This window comes from Manis pentadactyla, unplaced genomic scaffold (genome assembly GCF_030020395.1).
Source record: "Manis pentadactyla isolate mManPen7 unplaced genomic scaffold, mManPen7.hap1 scaffold_297, whole genome shotgun sequence".
NCBI lineage: Eukaryota > Metazoa > Chordata > Mammalia > Pholidota > Manidae > Manis > Manis pentadactyla.
The window spans coordinates 51,855-73,381 of NW_026644688.1; the positions used below are offsets into that span (position 1 = coordinate 51,855).

Below are 21,527 nucleotides of genomic sequence, written 5' to 3' on the forward strand. Positions count from 1 at the left end.
AGGAAAGGCTTAGGAGCAAACATGGTTTGGGTTTTGTTTTCCTTTGCTTTGCTCACACCCCCTGCCCCAACCAGTAGTTTAGGGAGGAGAAGTCCAGAAATGTGATATTCTTTCGTCCCTAAGAATGGGGTCACAGTCCTTCATTGATGTCTGAGGTGTGTATCTACTCCATTTTAACTAATCTTCTCAGCCCTGGAAGAAAGCAGACATTACAAGCAAAGATGAGGACACTGGTGGGTCAGGAAAATAATTCATTTTAGGGTTCCTGACCCCTGAGTTCGGCTATTGCCTGATTGACGAAACTGAAGCAAAGAAAAATCAGGCAACACTGAGTTCCTGAGCTACTGGCTTCTGTATTTTCAGCGGCAATTGTGGTCTTCGTATGTGTGCCCTCGCACCTATACACACACCAATTCAATTTCTTATTTTTATTTTCTCCCTTTATCCACACCCCCCACCACAAACTAAACCTTTTATTCGTTCTTCATTCTATACGTTCTGTTGCCTTCATGTCTTCCTTCTCTTGATTCCCTATTCCCTATGCCCCTTTTTTTCTCTCCTCTCTTCAGCTGACCTATAATCATGTCCTCAGCTGTAAGCACCATGGAAAATGCTAATTTTATTTTCTCTGTTTAAAAAAAATATCGACCAAGGGAGAGGCCAACTATATCTGTCTTCAGTATCTATCTTTGAATTTGGTGGGCTTCCTGCCAAGGAAATTATCTTCTGAAATTCCCTGGATCTGGGCCGACTTTTTGCTGCTAACTGTTCCAGCCAGTGGGAGCAGATACCACAGGCCAGTGTTTCCCAGATAACTGGATTTTATGGAACAGTAAAACTCCAGAAGAAAAACACAGACTCATATAGATTGCCTTTCATTTAAACATTAACAGATAAAACGCTCTTTAAAAACTACTCCATTATCATCATTAGTACATTAAAAAGGAACACTTTAGGAAAGATAAGCTCAACATAAGTTGAATAAATTTAGCCTATGAAAAATCCACCGCTCTACCTTTATTTTCCCATTTTACCAAAAACTGGATATGGATATCAACCAGCGCTGATACAACTTCGGGTCCTTAGGTCCAATAAAATTGTCCCTCTTCCCATGCAAATGATTAATGCCTTTGGGCTGATTGTTTTGCTTCTAAGGGGTTCTTATATCCTGATGCCTTTATGTTAAGGATTTCCAATTCATCCTTAAGAGTCTAAATGCTCCACAGGGCTGGGATATATTCTTCCTACAGTATAAATTGAGGCACTAAGAAATGAAATGAGTTTGACATACAGAGAAAAGCTAGTAAATGGGTCAACTTGATATGTCAGTCATATGAAATATATATGTCATTGTGGTAGAAATGGCAGGCATGGGGTAGGTAAGAGGTGGAAGGGAGGGGGTGTGTGAAACTTATTCTTGAGCAGATCGTAGGCCAATAAGAGACATGGGCCTGATTTAATATTAACAAGGCAGGCAGTAGTAAGTGCTGAATGGAGAAACCAGAAAATTACTATAGGAGAACAGAAAAAGGAGCACTTCATTTTACTAGAGAATCAAGGAAGAGATGGGGAAGTATTATGTGCAATTATGCATTCGTGTGATCACTTTGTAACTGTTTCCCTTCACAGCTACAAGATAAGTTCTGTGAGGGCAGCGTCTGTCAGATGTGCGAACCTCTGTATTTCAGTTCTTAGCACGGTACCTGGCATCTAGTACGTGACCCAGAATCTTTCCTGGATGACTAAATGAGTGCCTACAATGATGGGTGCCGGGAAAGATCCCAAGAAATTGATGTTTCATACATTGCCTTTAAAGCATCCGCAAGCAGGTAGGTTTTCAAACATTGCAGATGTGTTCAGTCCACTCATGGCTTGTGTACGAGCTCGCAGATGGTCACACCGGTGTGAAATAGAATAATTTCTTCCTCACTCAGCTTTTTCTCAGGCATGGGTTTTGAGGCCACATTTATCAAGACATCTACTTGGAAGTGAATGTCATGCCGTGAAGAATCATTATAGATAAAAGTTATAGGCACTTGGCAAGTAATGACTTACATTGGGCAGTTGCTTGCAAGGCTGATTTCTTTTTTTTTTTCATTTTATTTGTTACACTCCTCATGTATGTACTGGTTAGGGAGGGTAAGAAGGTTTTGTTTGTTTGTTTGTTTAACCCAGTAATTATCTGCAGAGGTCCTTGGGCAAAGTGCTCAGCTCACACCTGCGAACAGAATCCCAGGTTAGACAGTGGCTGTGGCGGTGCTTGCACATCTCCAGATTGCAGTTTGCCAACTGAAATGTAGACATATGCAGAAATGGCCTCATTGCTCATTCCTTGTTTTTGTAATATTATCCTTAGCTCAACAAGTTCATATTTTTCCTTCTTTTCCTGGCAACACTGTTTCAGCAGTGAGTTATATTATCCGGTGCCATCAGAGGAAGCAAACTTATGTGTGTCCGCTTGGCAGGAATTGTCCACTTGCAGCAAATGTGTGACAAGCTGCATTTTTCTACCATTTTCACCATGAGTGATGAAGTCTCTGTAGTTTAAGGAGACAGCATGGGGTCCCCCTTGATGGCCACAATGCTGGGTCTAGTTGGGCCACCGTGGCTTCAGTACTGGTTGGGAATGAGCCTGTGAATAATCCTTGCCTATCAACAGTGGGAATGTAACCCCAGAGTTGATTGCCTCTATGTATATAGGTAATAGAGACTTAACTGGCATTCTGCAAACTGATGAAATAACCTGAAGAACAATTCATGAACTGCTTATAGAAGAATACCTTTACCATTCAAAATGGACATTAACCTATGAGTGCTTTCATTGCCAGGCACAAGTTTCCCTCTGTATTTTCCATTTAGATCTGTATGCAGCCCACGGGGAATGGCAAAGGCTGTATCTCAGAGGAAAGGGTGAAGCTTTTAACCTAAGGAGTTTAAACTTTTAAGTGTTTTCTGTTATTTTTTTAAAAATCAGGGGTGACACATAATGAGGAGCCAATAAATGAATTTAGATGGAAGTCAAATTGGTATAAATTCAAGTCCAAATCCAGCTAGGGAAAGCCAGATAGGCGCATGGACTTATGATAGCCTCTGCCCCCATCCCTTGACCCACTGAAAGAAGAAAATTTTTGTTAAGATGCCACACCATATGTCATAGCAATCAGGTTCTAGAAAAATGCCTTGCATGTAATAGGCACTCAGTGGTTGATGACTGTATAACCCATCTTTGGTGAAGCAGCTTTGTTTCATTTTTTTTGAGTGGGGGTGGGGAGTTCTTTCAGAAAAAAGGGAGGGGAGAAAAGATCTCTCTAAAAGTATTCAGTACCGGTTGATATTCTTCCCAGATCTACCTTTCTTCACAAAGATCTTTTCCCACAGGGATTTGTGGCAGTTGCCATCCATGATAGGTTTGGATATGATAAAATGTAGAAAATGGCCAAATAGGAGAATACATGCTTTAAGAAATAGAATTTAAAATAATCGCTGTCAGCAGCAGATCTTTGTAGGAAGCACATACTGGGAAAATATAAACCCAACCCTGGTAAATGGCATCCAGTACAAATCTGAGAAATGAACTGGAAGAGAAATCAGAATGTGTCTTCAGCAGCCCTTAAGATCAAACCACTAGCGATAAGCATGGATATTTGGAAAGATCTGTGCGGTTCTGTACCTTCTTTTTGAAACAGCTAAAATCAGTAGGGGACTGAAAAGGAAGTGGCTTTATTTTCTGTGAATAGCTGGTCCCTCCCTTTGGATATCCAACTCTCCAAACGTGCATTTTGATATATTTGGGGAGTTCTCTTTATCTAATAGTTCCATTTAGAGAAAAATACACCCCACCCTGCCTACATCTGGCATTGTTACATCGCTGATTTCTCATCATGCTGATGCATTCAGTAATTTCTCATGTGCCTCAACTGAGAGAACAATCGTGGCCAGTGATGAGCTGGAAACAAGGATGGCCAAGAAAAATGGAAACTTGTAATCGTGGACAAAGCAGATCTTAAGTGGAAAAATCAATCCCAGTGATCAATGAATGCTCCAGTTGAATGGCATAAGTTCAAGAAATCGAATGCAACAGAAATTTATTAAGCACCTACTATGTCGCAGGATACGTCACTGAGCAACATAGTGCTCTTTGTCCTCTGGGGGCTTTTGTTGAGAACATTGCATGTCTCATTGGACTGCAACCATCCCTGTAGAAACCTGGAGCTGGAATAATCATGAAGTGAGGGTCCTTTTGCTGGTTGAATTTAGCCTTCTGCTATGAATGCCAAGCGCCCAATTTTTATCTGCATTCTGACGGCTTCTTACAAAGGGAATGTATTTTGACCTTTAACCAGAACTTTAAATTCTTGGAAAGTGAAATGTTTTAAAACATGAAATCCATGAAAAGAATTATAAAATCAAATGGTCCTTTTTAGAGGAATAGGAAAACTGGCTTGCCACTTCCCTCATATTTCAGCTCAGATATTTTTTTCAGCAAGCTTTTTTTTTCTTTTTTCTTTTTTATTAAGGTATTATTGATATACACTCTTATGAAGGTTTCACATGAGAAAACAATGTGGTTACTACATTTACCCATATTATCAAGTCCCCACCCATACCCCAATGCGGTCACTTTCCATCACTGTAGTAAGACAGCAGGATTTTCTTGACCACCCAACCCCTCCCTCCTTCTGGCACTCCCCAGCCTCCCTTATCTCTCTGTCTGGCTTATACCATCTGACACATTATAAATGTCCTATTTCTTTGCTTATTGTCTATCTCTTCACTCTGGAATATACACCCCATCACCACAGGGACTTTTCCCAGTTGTCCCCAAGGTGGTGTGTTAGAGAGCTCCCATCTAAGGCTGAGAGGAATAGCCCTTACTGGATCTGGAATCGCTGGCACTTTCCTGCCATTATCCCTATCACTACCGAGTTTAAGATTCCCTGTGCTAGTGTCAGTGTCACAGATGTCTTTAGGTTTCTAAGACAGTAAGCAAGATGTTACAGTTGATTAAAACATTGCATATTCCCCCGTAAGGGAGCATCTCAGATTGATATGGAAACTTGATAGACTCAGTCTCCAAGTCACAAAACCAACTGATGTGCAACTGTTACAAGATACTCTGCTTTCTCTGCTAAATGTGTGGTTGGGTGGTCTCTTCTCCAGGTACTAAGTCATGGTGCAATTGGTTTTCATAAAACTGATTCTTTAATTCTACTTCTGCAACCATTAGTGAAGGAATTTTGAAAGTTTGTGGTGAGGAAACATTTAGGCATTTGAGATTTGTAAGAGTGAACGTAACAATTTGAGAGCAGGGTCCGACTGGACAAAAGAAAAGATGTTCTCATGTTAATAACAATTTGTCAGGGATTCACTAGGGCCAAGACTTCTGGGACTGAGTTGCTGGGAAGATGATGATTTTGTGATGAGTCTCCTGGTGGTAATTAGTGGGAATTCACCTCCCTAGACTTAGGTGGGGAAGATAAGGGGGAACCCCTGGTCAAAAAGTGAAATAGAAGGCTATATATAGTCTTACCACTGGAGGTGAAATATGTACGCAGTTGGCAGAGCAGAGAGTTTGCATTTTCTGGAAGCTTGTCCGGTCCTCTGTCTAGTCTAGTAAGAGGAGAAATAGTCAGAGAGTCTCAGCAGGTGAAATATCAGCCGTCAAGCCCAGGTGTCCGTCCGTACTCCTGCTTCTGGCTGCCCAGGTGAAGACTGACTTTCTGATGCCAATTGGGATTAGTCCTGGCTCTACAAAAGCTGGCAAATCGGACCCCAAAATTAGTTTAAAATGCATTGATTAAAGGTAATCACTCTCTTATTTTTCAAGTATGACGCTGATGCCTAAAAATCAACCTAGTACATTTCATCAAGTTGCATCACCTGGTTTTATATTTGATGTCTATAGCCTGCGGTTAATTTAGGGCTATCATGGTGAACAAACAAGGCGGGTTTTATTGAAAACGGTAATGATTTGTATCCAGCCTCCAAAAACGATTGCCCTAGACAACTGATCCACCTGTGTTTCTAGGCAATTTTTGTTTTTACTTTCCCCGAAGATCTTTTTCTGCTTTCCTGTTCAGTGGTAAACAGACTAGGCTGGGAGTTGTTTAACTGTGTCTTTTGCTTTTGGCGGGAAGGGTGTTCCCTGGCCCAGGGCGAATTGCCTGTGAAACCAATGAAACCAAAATAAGTCAAAGGAAAGGATTAGGTTGGGAGAAACTGTTTTTTAATGTGCACGGGTTGCTCAAATTCGCTGGCCAGGCCCGGCCCCTTCAGTCTCCTCCCAACCCCACTCACATTCTGCAACTACAGTGTGCTCTCTACTTCCCGCCCACCTCTTCCAGGAGGAACTCCATTGGTGTGTCCTTTGTGACTGACAGATGCCAGACCAATTATGTACCGGGAACAGAGAGGAGGAAAGAATGACCATTATCTCTTTACCTCTTGCCCCAGCGGCCCCCGGGGGGAAATCTGCAGCAGTAAATACCTATTGATATGTAAATAGACTAAGACCAGGCAGGAGATTCTGGAAATTCTGCGATTTACCCCAGTCTCTTAAATTCTACATTCTTCATATTACCCCTACATAGTTTCTTCCAATGATACAAGAGTATTATTTACTTCTGTCAATCAGTGGATTTTCTTTACTTCCTTTGTGTCTAGTTTGTTGGGGGGCGGAGAGTAGAAGAGAAAAGATGAGGTTTTATGCGTGTAATAGTTATGCAAAATCTACATCACTTGCTTTCTACACTTTATGAAGAAAAAATATGGACCAAAATACGCAAGAAAGCATATTTTTTAAAAAATTGTTTAGTAAATAATGATTTTTTTGCTTCAGGACTTAATAATAGAATATTCTATCTCTTACTCATTTAGTCAGGAGTCATCAATTCATATTTAGTGATGATGCAAATAGCAAAAATATGACATTTAATTTGACATTCTTAAACATAGATGTAGAAATATTGTCTGGAAAGATTATTACTCTATCAATATTTATTTTAAAGAGCAAATCTTATTACAAGCCTATCTTAGTCATCTATCCATTTAAAAATATTTACTGTCTACCAGATGCTGTGATAGAAGCTGGAAATGCAATGAGAACAAGAAGGTCACCATCCCTGGACTCCTGGGCCTTATCAACGGGGGTACAGACACACAAATAGGTGGGACAAGACTGTCTTCCTCAGAATATCTGCAAGAGGAGAGCTCTCTGGAATTGTGATCTGAAGAGTCAAGGGTATTTGTCAGAATAACAGGGCAGGGGAAAGGGAGGAGAAAGCTCTAAGAAAAGAAATAGTACCTTAAAAAGGCTGCCGTTCCAGGAGCCTGCAGGCCAACGGAGCCAAAAGTAATTTGGTTGAACAGTTTCTTAGTGTGAGAGGGAAGGAGTAGTGAGATGAAGGAAGATAGAATCAGAGGTCATGTTAAAGGACTTGTGCTTTAGTAAGGAATTCCCATTTCATTCTGAAGGCCATGGAGAGCTAAGAAGCAGGACAGTGATTAAGGAAACACACTCCGGCTTTCACGTGGAGAAGTGGCTGTCCTGGACAAAGTCAGCCGCGGCCAGGCCATGCCGGAAGCTGCTGCAGTACCAGAGGTGAGCCATAGGTGGCAGTAGCATTGGAAGTAGGAATGGAGGTAAATATATGAGGTAAAGACACGTTCAGAGGTAAGGTAGATAGGATTTGGTGATTTTATAAGTTTGGAAGTGGAGAAGAGGGAGGGTTTAGGTGCAGGGAAAGGACACAGATGGCGGCTGGAGGCATGAGCTGCTCTGGAAGGTGGTGTCACCCACAGCCTCACACTCAGGGTTCCCGAGGTTTCATGGAATTAAGGGAGGGAAGCACTCAGCTCCCACTGAGTTGGGGAACAGTACAGGGACAGCTGTTCCTGATACCCAACTGGAAAGAGAAAGTACCTTAGCACCCTGATAACTCACCCTCTGGGTTTATCAGCACACTTCAGCCTGAGAGGATTTACCCCTAGAACAACACTAGAAGGTAAACATCTGTTGGAAAATCACCATTTGTTCACACTGCTGAAAGGTTTTCTTATGTCTCTTTATTTGAGAGGAGTGAGGAACTTTCTCAGACAGTAAGTGCTACAGCTAATTATTTACCTAGCTAAGAAGCTTGGAAACTTTTGCCAGGATGCCCTTCTGGAAACTGACTACACCCCTGCAGAGCCCCCTCTTCCCGCGTCAGCGCCAGCAGTGCACCTGCCCTGTCCTCTTCCTCTCAGCTGTAAGATTGTGGGCAAATTACCTAACCTTATATTTAAAAGGATTAGAAGAGTTCTGGGAAATAAGAAGTGCTACAAATGCATTAAAATTTCATAATATTTATTTTATTGAGTAGCTTAGAAAATTATCTTGATGCTTTAAGCTCCTTGCTTCCATTTTCTGGACACTCCTACTGGCCCTTTACATCCTGGGTGAACCTTTCAACATTCGACTGTGTTACAACATGTAGTTACTCTGTTTCCAAAGCTCGGCTGAACAGACTGCTTTTCATATTCAGAATGTGTTCGGGGTCCATTAGCCCAGGCTGTCCAGTCTGACCAGTGACGCTGACAGTGGACCTTGATTCTCCTTCCCTTCAAGCACAAATGCCTTGTATCCCTTGGCTTTTCTCTATTAGTGATCCCTTGTGTTGATACATTATTTTAGGCCTTTTTTTGTTTGTTTTTTGTTTTGCATTTAACCCCAGCATCTTTGTAATTTATAATTCCTTTATTCTTTTTTTCAAAAAGGGTACATATAACAGTTTGAAGACCAGTGTGAGACTAGAAATGTATACAACCCCACACAAATTTGCCTCCATTCTAAGGCCGTTCACATTCTGAAGTTCTGTCTTTTTAAATCTGGGCACACATGTTCATTTTGAGCCTTTTTTACCCTTCTCTTTGTTAATACGGTCTAAAAGGGTCTTGTCAGGTAAATCTATGTTATACCTGGACAAAGCACTGCCTGATTTCCTTCTCAGTTCTTTTTGATACCCTGTTTCTGCATTTTTGGGTTTGGGGTCTGCAGTCCTTTCTAAAGGAATTCTCTTATACATCTCCTGTCACGGGCTTTTGCAGCCAATACATTCTGTTTGTGCGCATATTAACCGTCCTATTCTACTCCAGTCAGTCATATCCTCTCATCGTGATACTAAAAGTTTTGGTGCCCCGTAGACCCCTTGGAATTCTAGTAATGCTCGGGGACCCTTTCTCAGGAGACTGTCTTTAAGTGGATATGTAAAATACAGATGACAAAGACAGCCAATGAAACTGAAAGACAGGTAAATATTTTTTAAATTGTGATGTAGTAATAAATGAGCTTCTTTATTGGTACATTAGGTAATAAGATCTATCAGCAGGGCTAATAGCTGTTATTATTTCAGGAAATTTGATTTTTACTGGTGAGGAAAATCATAGGTGCCATTAATATTACTGTGATTTGTTGCCAACATTCCAAATTGATAGAAATAGTAATTTCCAGTTAGAGTTCAAGGAAAATAAGCATGTAAACATTTTTTTCACATCCCCAAGTGCATAGATCCCCTGTATTCTGTCCATAGCTGCCTAAGCAGGTTTCTATACACTCCGGGTTGATGACTCCCGCTAGTGGCCCTTCAGACTTTCAGACTCAGCTCAAATAACCATCTCCTCTGTAAAACTTTCTGTAAATTCACTGCGCTGTCTTGTACCATATAGGTACTTTGTTCATCCTCTAATACACAATATTCATTTATTATTACTACTACTACTATTATTACATAGTTTCCTGTATCTCTCCTCTTTGTAAATATCTCTGCAGTTTTTTTTTTTTCACTGTCATTTTTTGGTGTCCAGGACACTGTCTGGCATTTTGCAGGAGCTCAATACATATTTGTTTGATAAGTGAATTAAAACCTTACACAGCTCTGCTAAGTTTTCCCAAGTCTCCTTCTCAAGAGAAGTACCTGAATTTAAGTTATTCACTTCTACAAAGATGCAGTGTATAGCGCTGAACTTTATATTTTTACACAAGAGGTGTGCTTTTAGCAATGATTTCTTGACCTAGTCTTACCTTAACCTTTTACTGTGCATGACATATACCTGATCTCGCGTGAAGTCACAGCTACTGATTTATAACTGATTCTTCAAAATATTTTAACACCTTGTGAACATACAAATGGAAAATTAATTCCATTGTTAGATAAAACTGTGTTATAAGGATTACTAACAAACAAATACATATTCTTATTTCTAACTGAGAAAAAAAACCTGACAACAGAACATTAGTTGTTTACAAGCCTCTTATTCTGAATAACGAACGTACTGGGACATTATTAAATAACCTTAAGTGTCAGTAAAAAATGTGCTCACAGAAAAATTTGTTCTAATGAGTCTAAATGTACTAAACTTACCACTATGTAGCATGAAACAGCTACTATTTAAGTGTAGACTTTTGTTTCTGTATCACCCAGGTCTGTTCTGTATGAAGTCAAGCGTCAAAAGATCAGCATGATGTTTAGGCATTATTAGAAGGTGGAGGTGGACACAGTCTTTGTTAAATAATAATGACATGAGTTCTGATTCCAAGCATATTCCACCATCTGCATGATTACAGTAATGGTAAGGGACAATTCCATGCTATCTGAGCGATTAGATGATACTATCACTGAAATTGGAGGCATTAACAAGCAATCTAAAGAAATGCATGCAAAACTGAATGAGGCAAAGACTGCCTTGTGAGGAAGATGAGATGGAAGGAGCCTTAAGAATTCACAGATTAGCAACTGTCCAGTGTTCAGTTAGATTCTTAGAATCAACATGCAAGTCCAGTTAAACAAAAGGCTTCTGATCAACAGCATGCCCCGGGGAAAACAGGAAATGGTGTCTTCCATAACGTTTGGCAAATACTTAACAGAACTACTAATGAATCCTATTCTGTCTGCCAGGAAAAGAGTCAATTTGATTTAAAAAATTGTGAGTGTAGAACACCCCCCAAATATGAAAAAGGTAACATTCAAATGAACATTTAAATGAAATCTATGTTTATGTTTTTCTACTTATGTCTATGGTTTTAAAAAATGACTACACACCAATGATTACTGTTATTATTTATCATTATTAATGACTACTTTTATGATTGTAGGGATATATCATAGATTAAAAATGGATTATATAGCTGAATACTAGTGCCTAATTTCTTTTTATGGACTCTGATAAATAGGCTGGTGTCATAAATCTCTTGTAATCAGGAAGGAAGACTTCATAGTTTTCAAAACATTTTCATTTATTTTAAGAACACCATCTCATGCAACTTTCAATTTCTCTTCCTCACCTCCACGCTAATTATCTTTATCTTCCTCAATCCACTTGCCATATATTTAATTCACATGTGTTATGCAAATAACTCAAATTTATATATACATATATATGTACATACACATATACAAACATACATGTGTACTACACCTGTATTTCTGTGTGTGGATACATTCACGTGTGTGGGTGTGTAGTTGTTTCTCTTTTCTGTTTTGGCGATGAGAAGCATCATCTCTATTTGAATGTGAGTCCATTAAAGGCCAGAGATGATATATTTTCTGTCCACTTTTTTCATATTGCTATCCCTTAGAATCCTCAGAGCCACACTTTACATCCAGTAAGCACTGAATAGTTTTGCATGGAATGAATTTCAGATAGAACAGGATAGGTATAAAAAGCCTGGTTCTGATATTACCATTTTCCATTAATCAATGACTCCCCACTTCTGACAGTCATCTTTGGCACCTTTACTGCATCCAGCCCATGCCCAAGTTCTGTGATTTTGACATTAGTCTCCTTTTATCCCTCTTCACCTAATACCACCCAAATCCAAGCCTTCATCTTTGCTTTGCTTTGACCACAGCAAAGGTTTCTCCCTGGAATCTTGATCCCTCCAAATACTTTGCAGAATATAGCAGTCAGAGTACTCTTTTTGAAATGCAAATCTAACCCAGTCACCCTTTGCTTACCAGAATCAGATCTAATGGCCTTGAAGGGTTAGGCTGGGCCTAACTCCAGCCTTATCTCATTGCGCTTCATCCTTCACTCTGTAGTTCATTCAAGGAGGTCTCTTTGCAACAAGCCTCTAACATTTGCCATTCTTTTGGGCCTCCGGGCCTTTGCACTTGCTGTTTCTTCTGCTCAATTTTTCTACAGCTACTACACTTTGCCTAATGCCACTTGCCTTTCAAGCTCCATTTGAATTCCAGTTGCTTGGAAGACCTTTCCATTACCTTGGGAAACCGACTCAATCTCCTATCACACTTTGTATCTCCATAATATTTCTTCCAGTTTGTTATTGCTATATCATTGTTTCTGTATTTTTTTTAAACAACTATCTGTTCCCACTGGGCGTTAATCTCTTTGATGGCAAACACTGTGATGATTTCAAGTTCCATATTATTATCTCTAGCACTGTGCCTGTCTCATCATAGCCAATTGCATACATTTTGTTAGCAGATGAGTAAATGAGGATAAAGAGAATTACTTTCATATGCACGTAAGACTGTGCATACCTGTTGTATTTGCATACTAAAGTTCATTGACCAAATTTTAAAGTGATAATGATGATTATGATACCAGGCATGACACTTGGGTTAACTTCTGTTGAAATAAGCCTTTCCAAGAACAAACACATAACATAAAAATCTTGACTAATAAGTATAATCTCTCAATACTTTAAGAGGTGAGGTAATAACTTTTGTAAAATGGTAAAACCCCAGAAAGGATAATGACATTTTTCCCTAAATTGCCTCTGCAAGTTTCACCTAGATGACATTGATTGTCTCCATTTCCTCTCTTGGATTCTTGGGAGGTGTCAGAGAGACCCATAAAACAGTGCGGTTTTATTTTAGCAAGGATGTTCTAACAAAACGGTAATGGTTGAAAACCTGCAAACTCTGCAAGCATTATTAACAGAGAGTGAAAAACCCCTTTGCAGCCTGGGCATAATCTAAGGCTTCTCTCCCCATAAGATTACTGTTTACTTCACAGACCAGCAGTAAATCTGTATGTGGTCATTGCAGCAAATTGCTCCCTCCCGGTAACCACCCTAGAACTAGCTTTGAATTTAGCTTTAATTCCTCTAATCTTCTTCTACCTTCCCATTGTCCATATCCATACAGCAAACGCAAAGGGATCTCTCCATAGGTATCTGAGGTTCACATTCTGTGTACATGTAATCTACAGCCAAGAGAGTCAGAGCTCTGTCTTTTAAGAGCCATCCCACAAGATCCTCTCTAAAGTTAACATCTTTCAAGAGGCACTTTATTCATTATTGTGAAAAGATTTACCCCTGTGACATTCATAATGATGTTCAAATATAAATTTAATGTCACGAGTGATGATTTAGGACTTCGAATGTCTAAACAGAGTAATTTAACGAATTAACTCTTTTCTTTGGTATGTGCCATAAAAGGCATCTGGTAGAAAGCATTTCCAAAACAGAGTATATCGTACATAGCTAATTACTTCATAATGTCATCATGATAACTGGGCTTTATGGAATGAAACACGGACCCACAACATTCTGTATCTGGCCCAGGCATTTAATAACACCACAGTTATTCTTTTTTTTTTCCTTCTTTCCCACATAATTCCTTCTCAGTTGCTTACTAAATCTTTATGACTACTTCCCTAACCCCCCCTTTTCTTTTCAGTTCCTCCTCATGTTAGAGACCAATACTTCATGCATCTGACCTGACTTGGGATTTTTAGTTTTAAGTGAAGAGTCAAGCGTGGAGTTCTCAGTGGAATGTAATAGTCATCTCCACCCCTGGACCCAGGCCTAGAATTCAGTCTTTCTGCTATGGACCAACTTTCAACGCACTGTATATTTGGGGAATTTTGTGTATCTGTGTGTTATATCTTTCAATTCCCATTCATTTGGGAAAAGAACCTCACAAGTATGACCAACTAAAAAAGTCATGTCATCTTTTTAAAGATGACATTAGCTAACAATTAGCTAACTTGACAAAAACCAAATGACTGTCCAAAACATAACTGGTGGCCAGCCCTGCAGAAGATAACATTCTTATGGAAAATGTTGTCTTTTCTGCTTAATCATAAAGATTGGATTTGTTCCAACTCTTTCCCATAGGTTCAAGATGGAAACCACCTCATTCAAGGAGCTCTGGGTCTTGCCTAGGGTCTTACCCAGCATGTAGGATTCTTTGGGGCCCAGAGAAATTCTTCGGGTGATCCTGGACCCTAGGTATACAGCTGGATATCTAAGAATATGTATGGATTAGCATTTGTGAGTGATCTTTGGTTCCAGAGTGGACTGAAATCTCTGAGATCCCATAGGGGCTGATGGATTCAGGCACAAAAATTCTGTCAGTCCAGTTGAGACTCCTGCGTTTAAGACTGACCAAAGCCAGCCCTGGTTTTACAGCTAAGAGGGAAAGTCACTTTTACTTAGGTGTCACTTATCTTGCTTTGGAATTAAATGCTCTTTTGTTCTGTTATTATTTTTGTTGCTTTCAAAAGACAGTCTAACAGAATGAGGGGGAGATTCACTATCACTTAATTTTCATGATAATAAGTAGACCCACTAGTGCCGGCAATGTGCTAGGATTTCCATCAGTGTGTGTTTATTACTATGGGTACTAAAGCTGTATAGTTCTACTTCAGAATGTCAAGAACTTCATATGTATTTTCTAAACCTCATTTTTTTCTTCTAAAATGTACTTGTTTTCCTCTTACCTAAGAAACTTGCATTAAACGGTTACGGATTCTTTCTGTCTCTTGTCCTATTGCTGTGCTCGCCCTGCCAAATGCCAGGTCCCACAGGTCCCGTTTCCTCCATGAACAGCATCCTTCCCCATTCTAACAGAGTAGCCGTGACCAAGCCTTGCTTTTGACTTTTCCTTTCCTCTTACCACCAAACACTCAATTCTTTCTCAGTTATCAGCTCATGGAATCCACCTCCTTCCCACCTCACCACCAATCTTATGAAAGTGCCCCAGATACCCCAGTGCCTTCCTAAGTGTCATAGGAAGTGCCCTCTTTACAGTCCTCATGCCTAGGGAGCACGGATCCCCGCATTATCTTGAAACCCATTCCTGAGACTCAGGTAATAGCTCAGTGGCAGAACTTTCTCTGTCTCTTTTCCTAAAATTCTTTTTTTTCCCCACCTGCCTCTTAAATGCTGGCTCATGGCCCAATATTTTAAACTTGTTTCTTCTTAAATGTATGACAGTCCTATAAAAATGACATTCTCTGCCACCATCAGTTATTTTTAGAGGTTAGGTGTCTGGGCCCCATTCCCCTCCACCCCCCAGCGAAAACAGAATAGTATTCTTTTTTTTTTTTTTGTAGATAATTATTTTTTTATTGAAGGGTAGTTGACACACGGTATTACATTACATTAGTTTCAGCTGTACAACATAGTGATTCAACATTTATATACATGACAATTCTAGGTACCAGCTATCACCATACCAAGCTGTTACAATATCTTGACTATATTCATTAAATCCCGGTTACTTATTATTTTACCATTAGAAGTGTATACTTTTTTTTGTTTTTTTTTTTTTTTTTTTTTTGTGAGGGCATCTCTCATATTTATTGATCAAATGGTTGTTCACAACAATAAAATTCTGTATAGGGGAGTCAATGCTCAATGCACAATCATTAATCCACCCCAAGCCTAATTTTCGTCAGTCTCCAATCTTCTGAGGCATAACAAACAAGTTCTTACATGGAGAACAAATTCTTACATAGTGAATAAGTTCTTACATGGTGAACAGTACAAGGGCAGCCATCACAGAAACCTTCGGTTTTGCTCATGCATTATGAACTATAAACAGTCAGTTCAAATATGAATACTCATTTGGTTTTTATACTTGATTTATATGTGGATACCACATTTCTCTCTTTACTATTATTATTTTTAATAAAATGCTGAAGTGGTAGGTAGATACGAGATAAAGGTAGAAAACATAGTTTAGTGTTGTAAGAGAGCACATGTAGATGATCAGGTGTGTGCCTGTAGACTATGTGTTAATCCAAGCTAGACCAGGGCAATAAAACATCCATGTATGCAGAAGATTTCTCTCAGGACAGGGGGGGTGAGGTTCTAAGCCTCACCTCTGTTGATCCCCAATTTCTCACCTGATGACCCCCCTGCGACTGTGCCTGTCTTAGGTTGTTCCTCCCTTGAGGAATCTTACCCGTCTCTGGCTAACCAGTCATCTTCCGGGGCCATACAGGGAAATGTAAAGTTGGTAAGTGAGAGAGAAGCCTTATTGTTTGAAATGGTTAGCTTTTTATTTCTTTGCATATTTATGCCCTGTAGCTTCTATATCCAGCATTTGTCTTGAGGTATCTTTACCACTTGGAAGAATTATGATACTCGGTAAATTTGATATGAGGCACGAATTCTATTTAAGGGTTGGAATTAGGAAGGAAGAAGAAAAGCTATAGAAGTAGCAGGCGGAAGAAAACATGGGAAGATTGATTATTTCTTTGGCATATCTTCTTGTAGAGTAACTTCAGCATGTATAGGTTTTAAGCTACTACTTAAATTGCACACACACATTAACATAATAGGAGTATAGTTGCATAACCAAAGCATATCTGTAATTACCAGCCATCTCCAGTGAAACCAAGAAAACGAGTTAGGCACCTTAGGCATTTGTGAAAACTTATCTATGATATGGTGGATATGGTCCAACTGAACCTGAACAGTCTGAGAGAAATCAGGCAAATTAAAACAACCCATTCCTGGGGAATGTTCACATCCCTTATGTTCTTTTAACAGTAAATAGTCTGTAGTTGTAAGATTTTGGAGCGCTACTATTTGCCCTTCTCCTAATTCTTGATTGAGTTCCAACAGTACAGATCCAGTCAAATTTGTTGTTTTACTGTATGCACAGGCCAGCTTAGATATCTCCTTCCTCATTCCCATGGCAAGTCCAGGGACTGGTGGGATGGGTGCATCTACAGCTGTAGCAGTGCGTGGATCTTTGTTGGTGTTTTTTGATGATCATCTTCTGGCATGAGTCTTCCAGAGAGTGCTGATGTTGGAAGTTCTTTTTCATATTGTATCTTAGTTCATTTTCGGGGTAGCCCAATTAGGCTTTGGTCCTCTGTATAAACACAAACAGACCCTTTGCCTACACTTTTATATGCCCTTTATACTCTTGTGTAGAACTCATTGGAGGTTACCACACAGGAACTGCCCTTTTTTTTTTTTTTTTGGTATCACTAATCTACACTTACATGACGAATATTATGTTTACTAGGCTCTCCCCTATACCAGGTCCCCCCTATAAACCCCTTTACACTCACTGTCCATCCGCATAGCAAAATGTTGTAGAATCCCTACTTGCCTTCTCTGTGTTGTACAGCCCTCCCCTTTCTCCCACCCCCCTATGGATGCTAATCTTTTTTTTATTTTTTATTTTTTTTATTTTTTTATTTTTTATTGAAGGGTAATTGACAATTGACAACAGTATTACATTACATTAGTTTCAGGTGTACAACACAGTGATTCAACATTTATATACATGTTAATTCTAGGTACCAGCTATCACCATACCAAGTTGTTACAATATTTTGACTATATTCCTCATGCGATACGTTACATCCCGGTTACTTATTTATTTTACAATTGGAAGTGTGTTTATATATACATATATATATATATATATTTTGTGAGGGCATCTCTCATATTTATTGATCAAATAGTTGTTAACCACAATAAATTTCTGTATAGGGGGGTCAATAGTCAATGCACAATCATTAATCCACCCAAAGCCTAATTTTCATCAGTCTCCAATCTTCTGATGCATAACGAACAAATTCTTACATGGAGTACAAATTCTTACATAGTGAATAAGTTACGTGGTGAACAGTGCAAGGGCAGTCATCACAGAAGCTTTCGGTTTTGTTCATGCATTATGAACTATACACAGTCAGTTCAAATATGAATATTCATTTGATTTTTAAACTTGATTTATATGTGGATACCACATTTCTCTATTACTATTATTTTTAATAAAATGCTGAAGTGGTAGGTAGATACGAGATAAAGGTAGAAAACAGAGTTTAGTGTTGTAAGAGAGCAAATGTAGATGATCAGGTGTGTGCCTGTAGACTATGTGTTAATCTGAGCTAGACGAGGGCAATAAACATCCATGTATGCAGAAGATTTCTCTCAGAATATGAGGGGGGAGGTTCTAAGCCTCCCTCTGCTGCTCCCCATTTTCTCACCAGATGGCCCCCTGCGACTGTGCCTGTCTTAGGTTGTTCCTCCCTTGAGGAATCTTACCTGTCTCTGGCTAACCAGTCATCTTCCGGGGCCATACAGGGAAATGTTAAGTTGGTAAGTGAGAGAGAAGCCTTATTGTTTGAAAAGGTTAGCTTTTTACTTCTTTGCATATTTATGCCCTGTGGCTTCTATGCCCAGCATTTGTCTTGAGGTGTCTTTACCACTTGGAAGAATTATGATACTCGAGAAATTCGACATGTGGCACAAGTTCTATTTAAAGGTTGTGATTAGGTAGGAAGAAGAAAAGCTATAGAAGTAGCAGGCATAGGAAAACCTGGGAAGATTGATTATTTCTTTGACATATCTTCTTGTAGAGTAACTTCAGCATGGATAGGTTTTAAACTACTAATTAAATTGTGCACACACATTAACATAATAGGAATATAGTTACCTAACCAAAGCATACCTGTAATTACCAGCCATCTCCAGTGAAACCAAGAAAACCAGTTAGGCACCTTAGGCATTTGTGAAAACTTACCTATGATATGGTGGATATTATCCGACTGAACTTAAACAGTCTGAGAGAATTCAGATAAACTAGAACAACCCATTCCTGGGGACTGTTCATATCCCATATGTTCTTTTAACGATAAATAGTCTGTGGTTGTAAGATTTTGGAGTGCTACAATTTGCACTTCTCCTAATTCTTGGTTGAGTTCCAACATTATAGATCCAGTCCAATTTTTTGTTTTACTGTATGCACAGGCCAGCTTAGATATCTCCTTCATCATTCCCATGGCAAGTCCAGGAACTGGTGGGATGAGTGCATCTACACCTGTGACAGTGCGTGGATCTTTGTTGGAGTTTTTTTTTTTGCTGATCATCTTCTGTCATGAGTCTTCCCGAGAGTGCTGATGTTGGAAGTTCTTTTTCATATCGTATCTTAGTTCATTTTCGGGGTAGCCCAATTAGGCTTTGATCCTCTGTATAAACACAAACAGACCCTTTGCCTACACTTTTATATGCCCTTTATATCATTGTGTAGAACTCATTAGAGGTCACCACATAGGAACTGCTTTTTTTTTTTTTCTTCATTAATCTACACTTACATGACGAATACTTTGTTTACTAGGCTCTCCCCTATACCAGGTCCCCCCTATATACTCCTTTACAGTCACTGTCCATCAGCGTAGCAAACTGTTGTAGAATCACTACTTGTCTTCTCTGTGTTGTACAGCCCTCCCCTTTCTCCCACCCCGCTATGGATGCTAATCTTAATACCCCTCTTTTTCTGCCCCCCCTTATCCCTCCCTACCCACCCATCCTCCCCAGTCCCTTTCCCTTTGGTACCTGTTAGTCCATTCTTGAGTTCTGTGATTCTGTTGCTGTTTTGTTCCTTCAGTTTTTCCTTTGTTCTTATATTCCACAGATGAGTGAAATCATTTGGTATTTCTCTTTCTCTGCTTGGCTTGTTTCACTGAGCATAATACCCTCCAGCTCCATCCATGTTGCTGCAAATGATTGGATTTGCCCTTTTCTTATGGCTGAGTAGTATTCCATTGTGTATATGTACCACATCTTCTTTATGCATTCATCTATCGATGGACATTTAGGTTGCTTCCAATTCTTGGCTATTGTAAATAGTGCTGCGATAAAATAGGGGTACATTGGTCTTTCTCATACTTGATTGCTGCATTCTTAGGGTAAATTCCTAGGAGTGCAATTCCTGGGTCAAATGGTATGTCTGTTTTGAGCATTTTGATGTACCTCCATACTGCTTTCCACAATGGTTGAACAAGTTTACATTCCCACCAGCAGTGTAGGAGGGTTCCCCTTTCTCCACAGCCTCGCCAACATTTGTTGTTGTTTGTCTTTTCGATGGCAGCCATCCTTACTGGTGTGAGGTGATACCTCATTGTAGTTTTAATTTGCATTTCTCTGATAATTAGCGATGTGGAGCATCTTTTCATGTGTCTGTTGGCCATCTGTATTTCTTTTTTGGAGAACCGTCTGTTCAGTTCCTCTGCCCATTTTTTAATTGGGTTATTTGTTTTTTGTTTGTTGAGGCGTGTGAGCTCTTTATATATTCTGGACGTCAAGCCTTTATCGGATGTGTCATTTTCAAATATATTCTCCCATACTGTAGGGATCCTTTTTGTTCTATTGATGGTGTCTTTTGCTGTACAGAAGCTTTTCAGCTTAATATAGTCCCACTTGTTCATTTTTGCTGTTGTTTTCCTTGCCCGGGGAGATATGTTCAAGAAGAGGTCACTCATGTTTATGTCTAAGAGGTTTGTGCCTATGTTTTCTTCCAAGAGTTTAATGGTTTCGTGACTTTCATTCAGGTCTTTGATCCATTTTGAGTTTACTTTTGTATATGGGGTTAGACAATGGTCCAGTTTCATTCTCCTACATGTAGCTGTCCAGTTTTGCCAGCACCATCTGTTGAAGAGAGTGTCATTTTGCCATTGTATGTCCATGGCTCCTTTATCAAATATTAATTGACCATATATGTCTGGGTTAATGTCTGGATTGTCTTGTCTGTTCCATTGGTCTGTGGCTCTGTTCTTGTGCCAGTACCAAATTGTCTTGATTACTATGGCTTTATAATAGAGCTTGAAGTTGGGGAGTGAGATCCCCCCTACTTTATTCTTCTTTCTCAGGATTGCTTTGGGTATTCGGGGTCTTTGGTGGTTCCATATGAATTTTTGAATTATTTGTTCCAGTTCATTGAAGAATGTTGCTGGTAGTTTCATAGGGATTGCATCAAATCTGTATATTGCTTTGGGCAGGATGGCCATTTTGACGATATTAATTCTTCCTAGCCATGAGCATGGGATGCGTTTCCATCTGTTAGTGTTCCCTTTAATTTCTTTTAAGAGTGACTTGTAGTTTTCAGAGTATAAGTCTTTCACTTCTTCGGTTAGGTTTATTCCTAGGTATTTTATTTTTTTTGATGCAATTGTGAATGGAGTTGTTTTCCTGATTTCTCTTTCTGTTGGTTCATTGTTGGTATATAGGAAAGCCACAGATTTCTGTGTGTTGATTTTGTATCCTGCAACTTTGCTGTATTCCGATATCAGTTCTAGTAGTTCTGGGGTGGAGTCTTTAGGGTTTTTTATGTACAGTATCATGTCATCTGCAAATAGTGACAGTTTGACTTCTTCTTTGCCAATCTGGATTCCTTGTATTTTTTTGTTTTGTCTGATTGCCGTGGCTAGGACCTCCAGTACTATGTTAAATAACAGTGGGGAGAGTGGGCATCCCTGTCTAGTTCCCGATCTCAGCGGAA

The 21,527-nt window shown here is 39.5% G+C and overlaps 1 long non-coding RNA gene across 2 annotated transcripts in view; it reads left to right on the forward strand.

The window, feature by feature from the left end:
- Positions 1-21,527, forward strand: part of LOC118921545 (uncharacterized) — an 81,583-nt gene that overhangs the window by 18,095 nt on the left and 41,961 nt on the right. For both annotated transcript variants that reach the window (XR_008995568.1, XR_008995569.1), the window contains exons 4-6: positions 1,630-1,829; positions 7,072-7,240; positions 7,474-7,600. This is a non-coding gene — a long non-coding RNA (uncharacterized LOC118921545). The remainder of the gene's footprint in view (positions 1-1,629; positions 1,830-7,071; positions 7,241-7,473; positions 7,601-21,527) is intronic.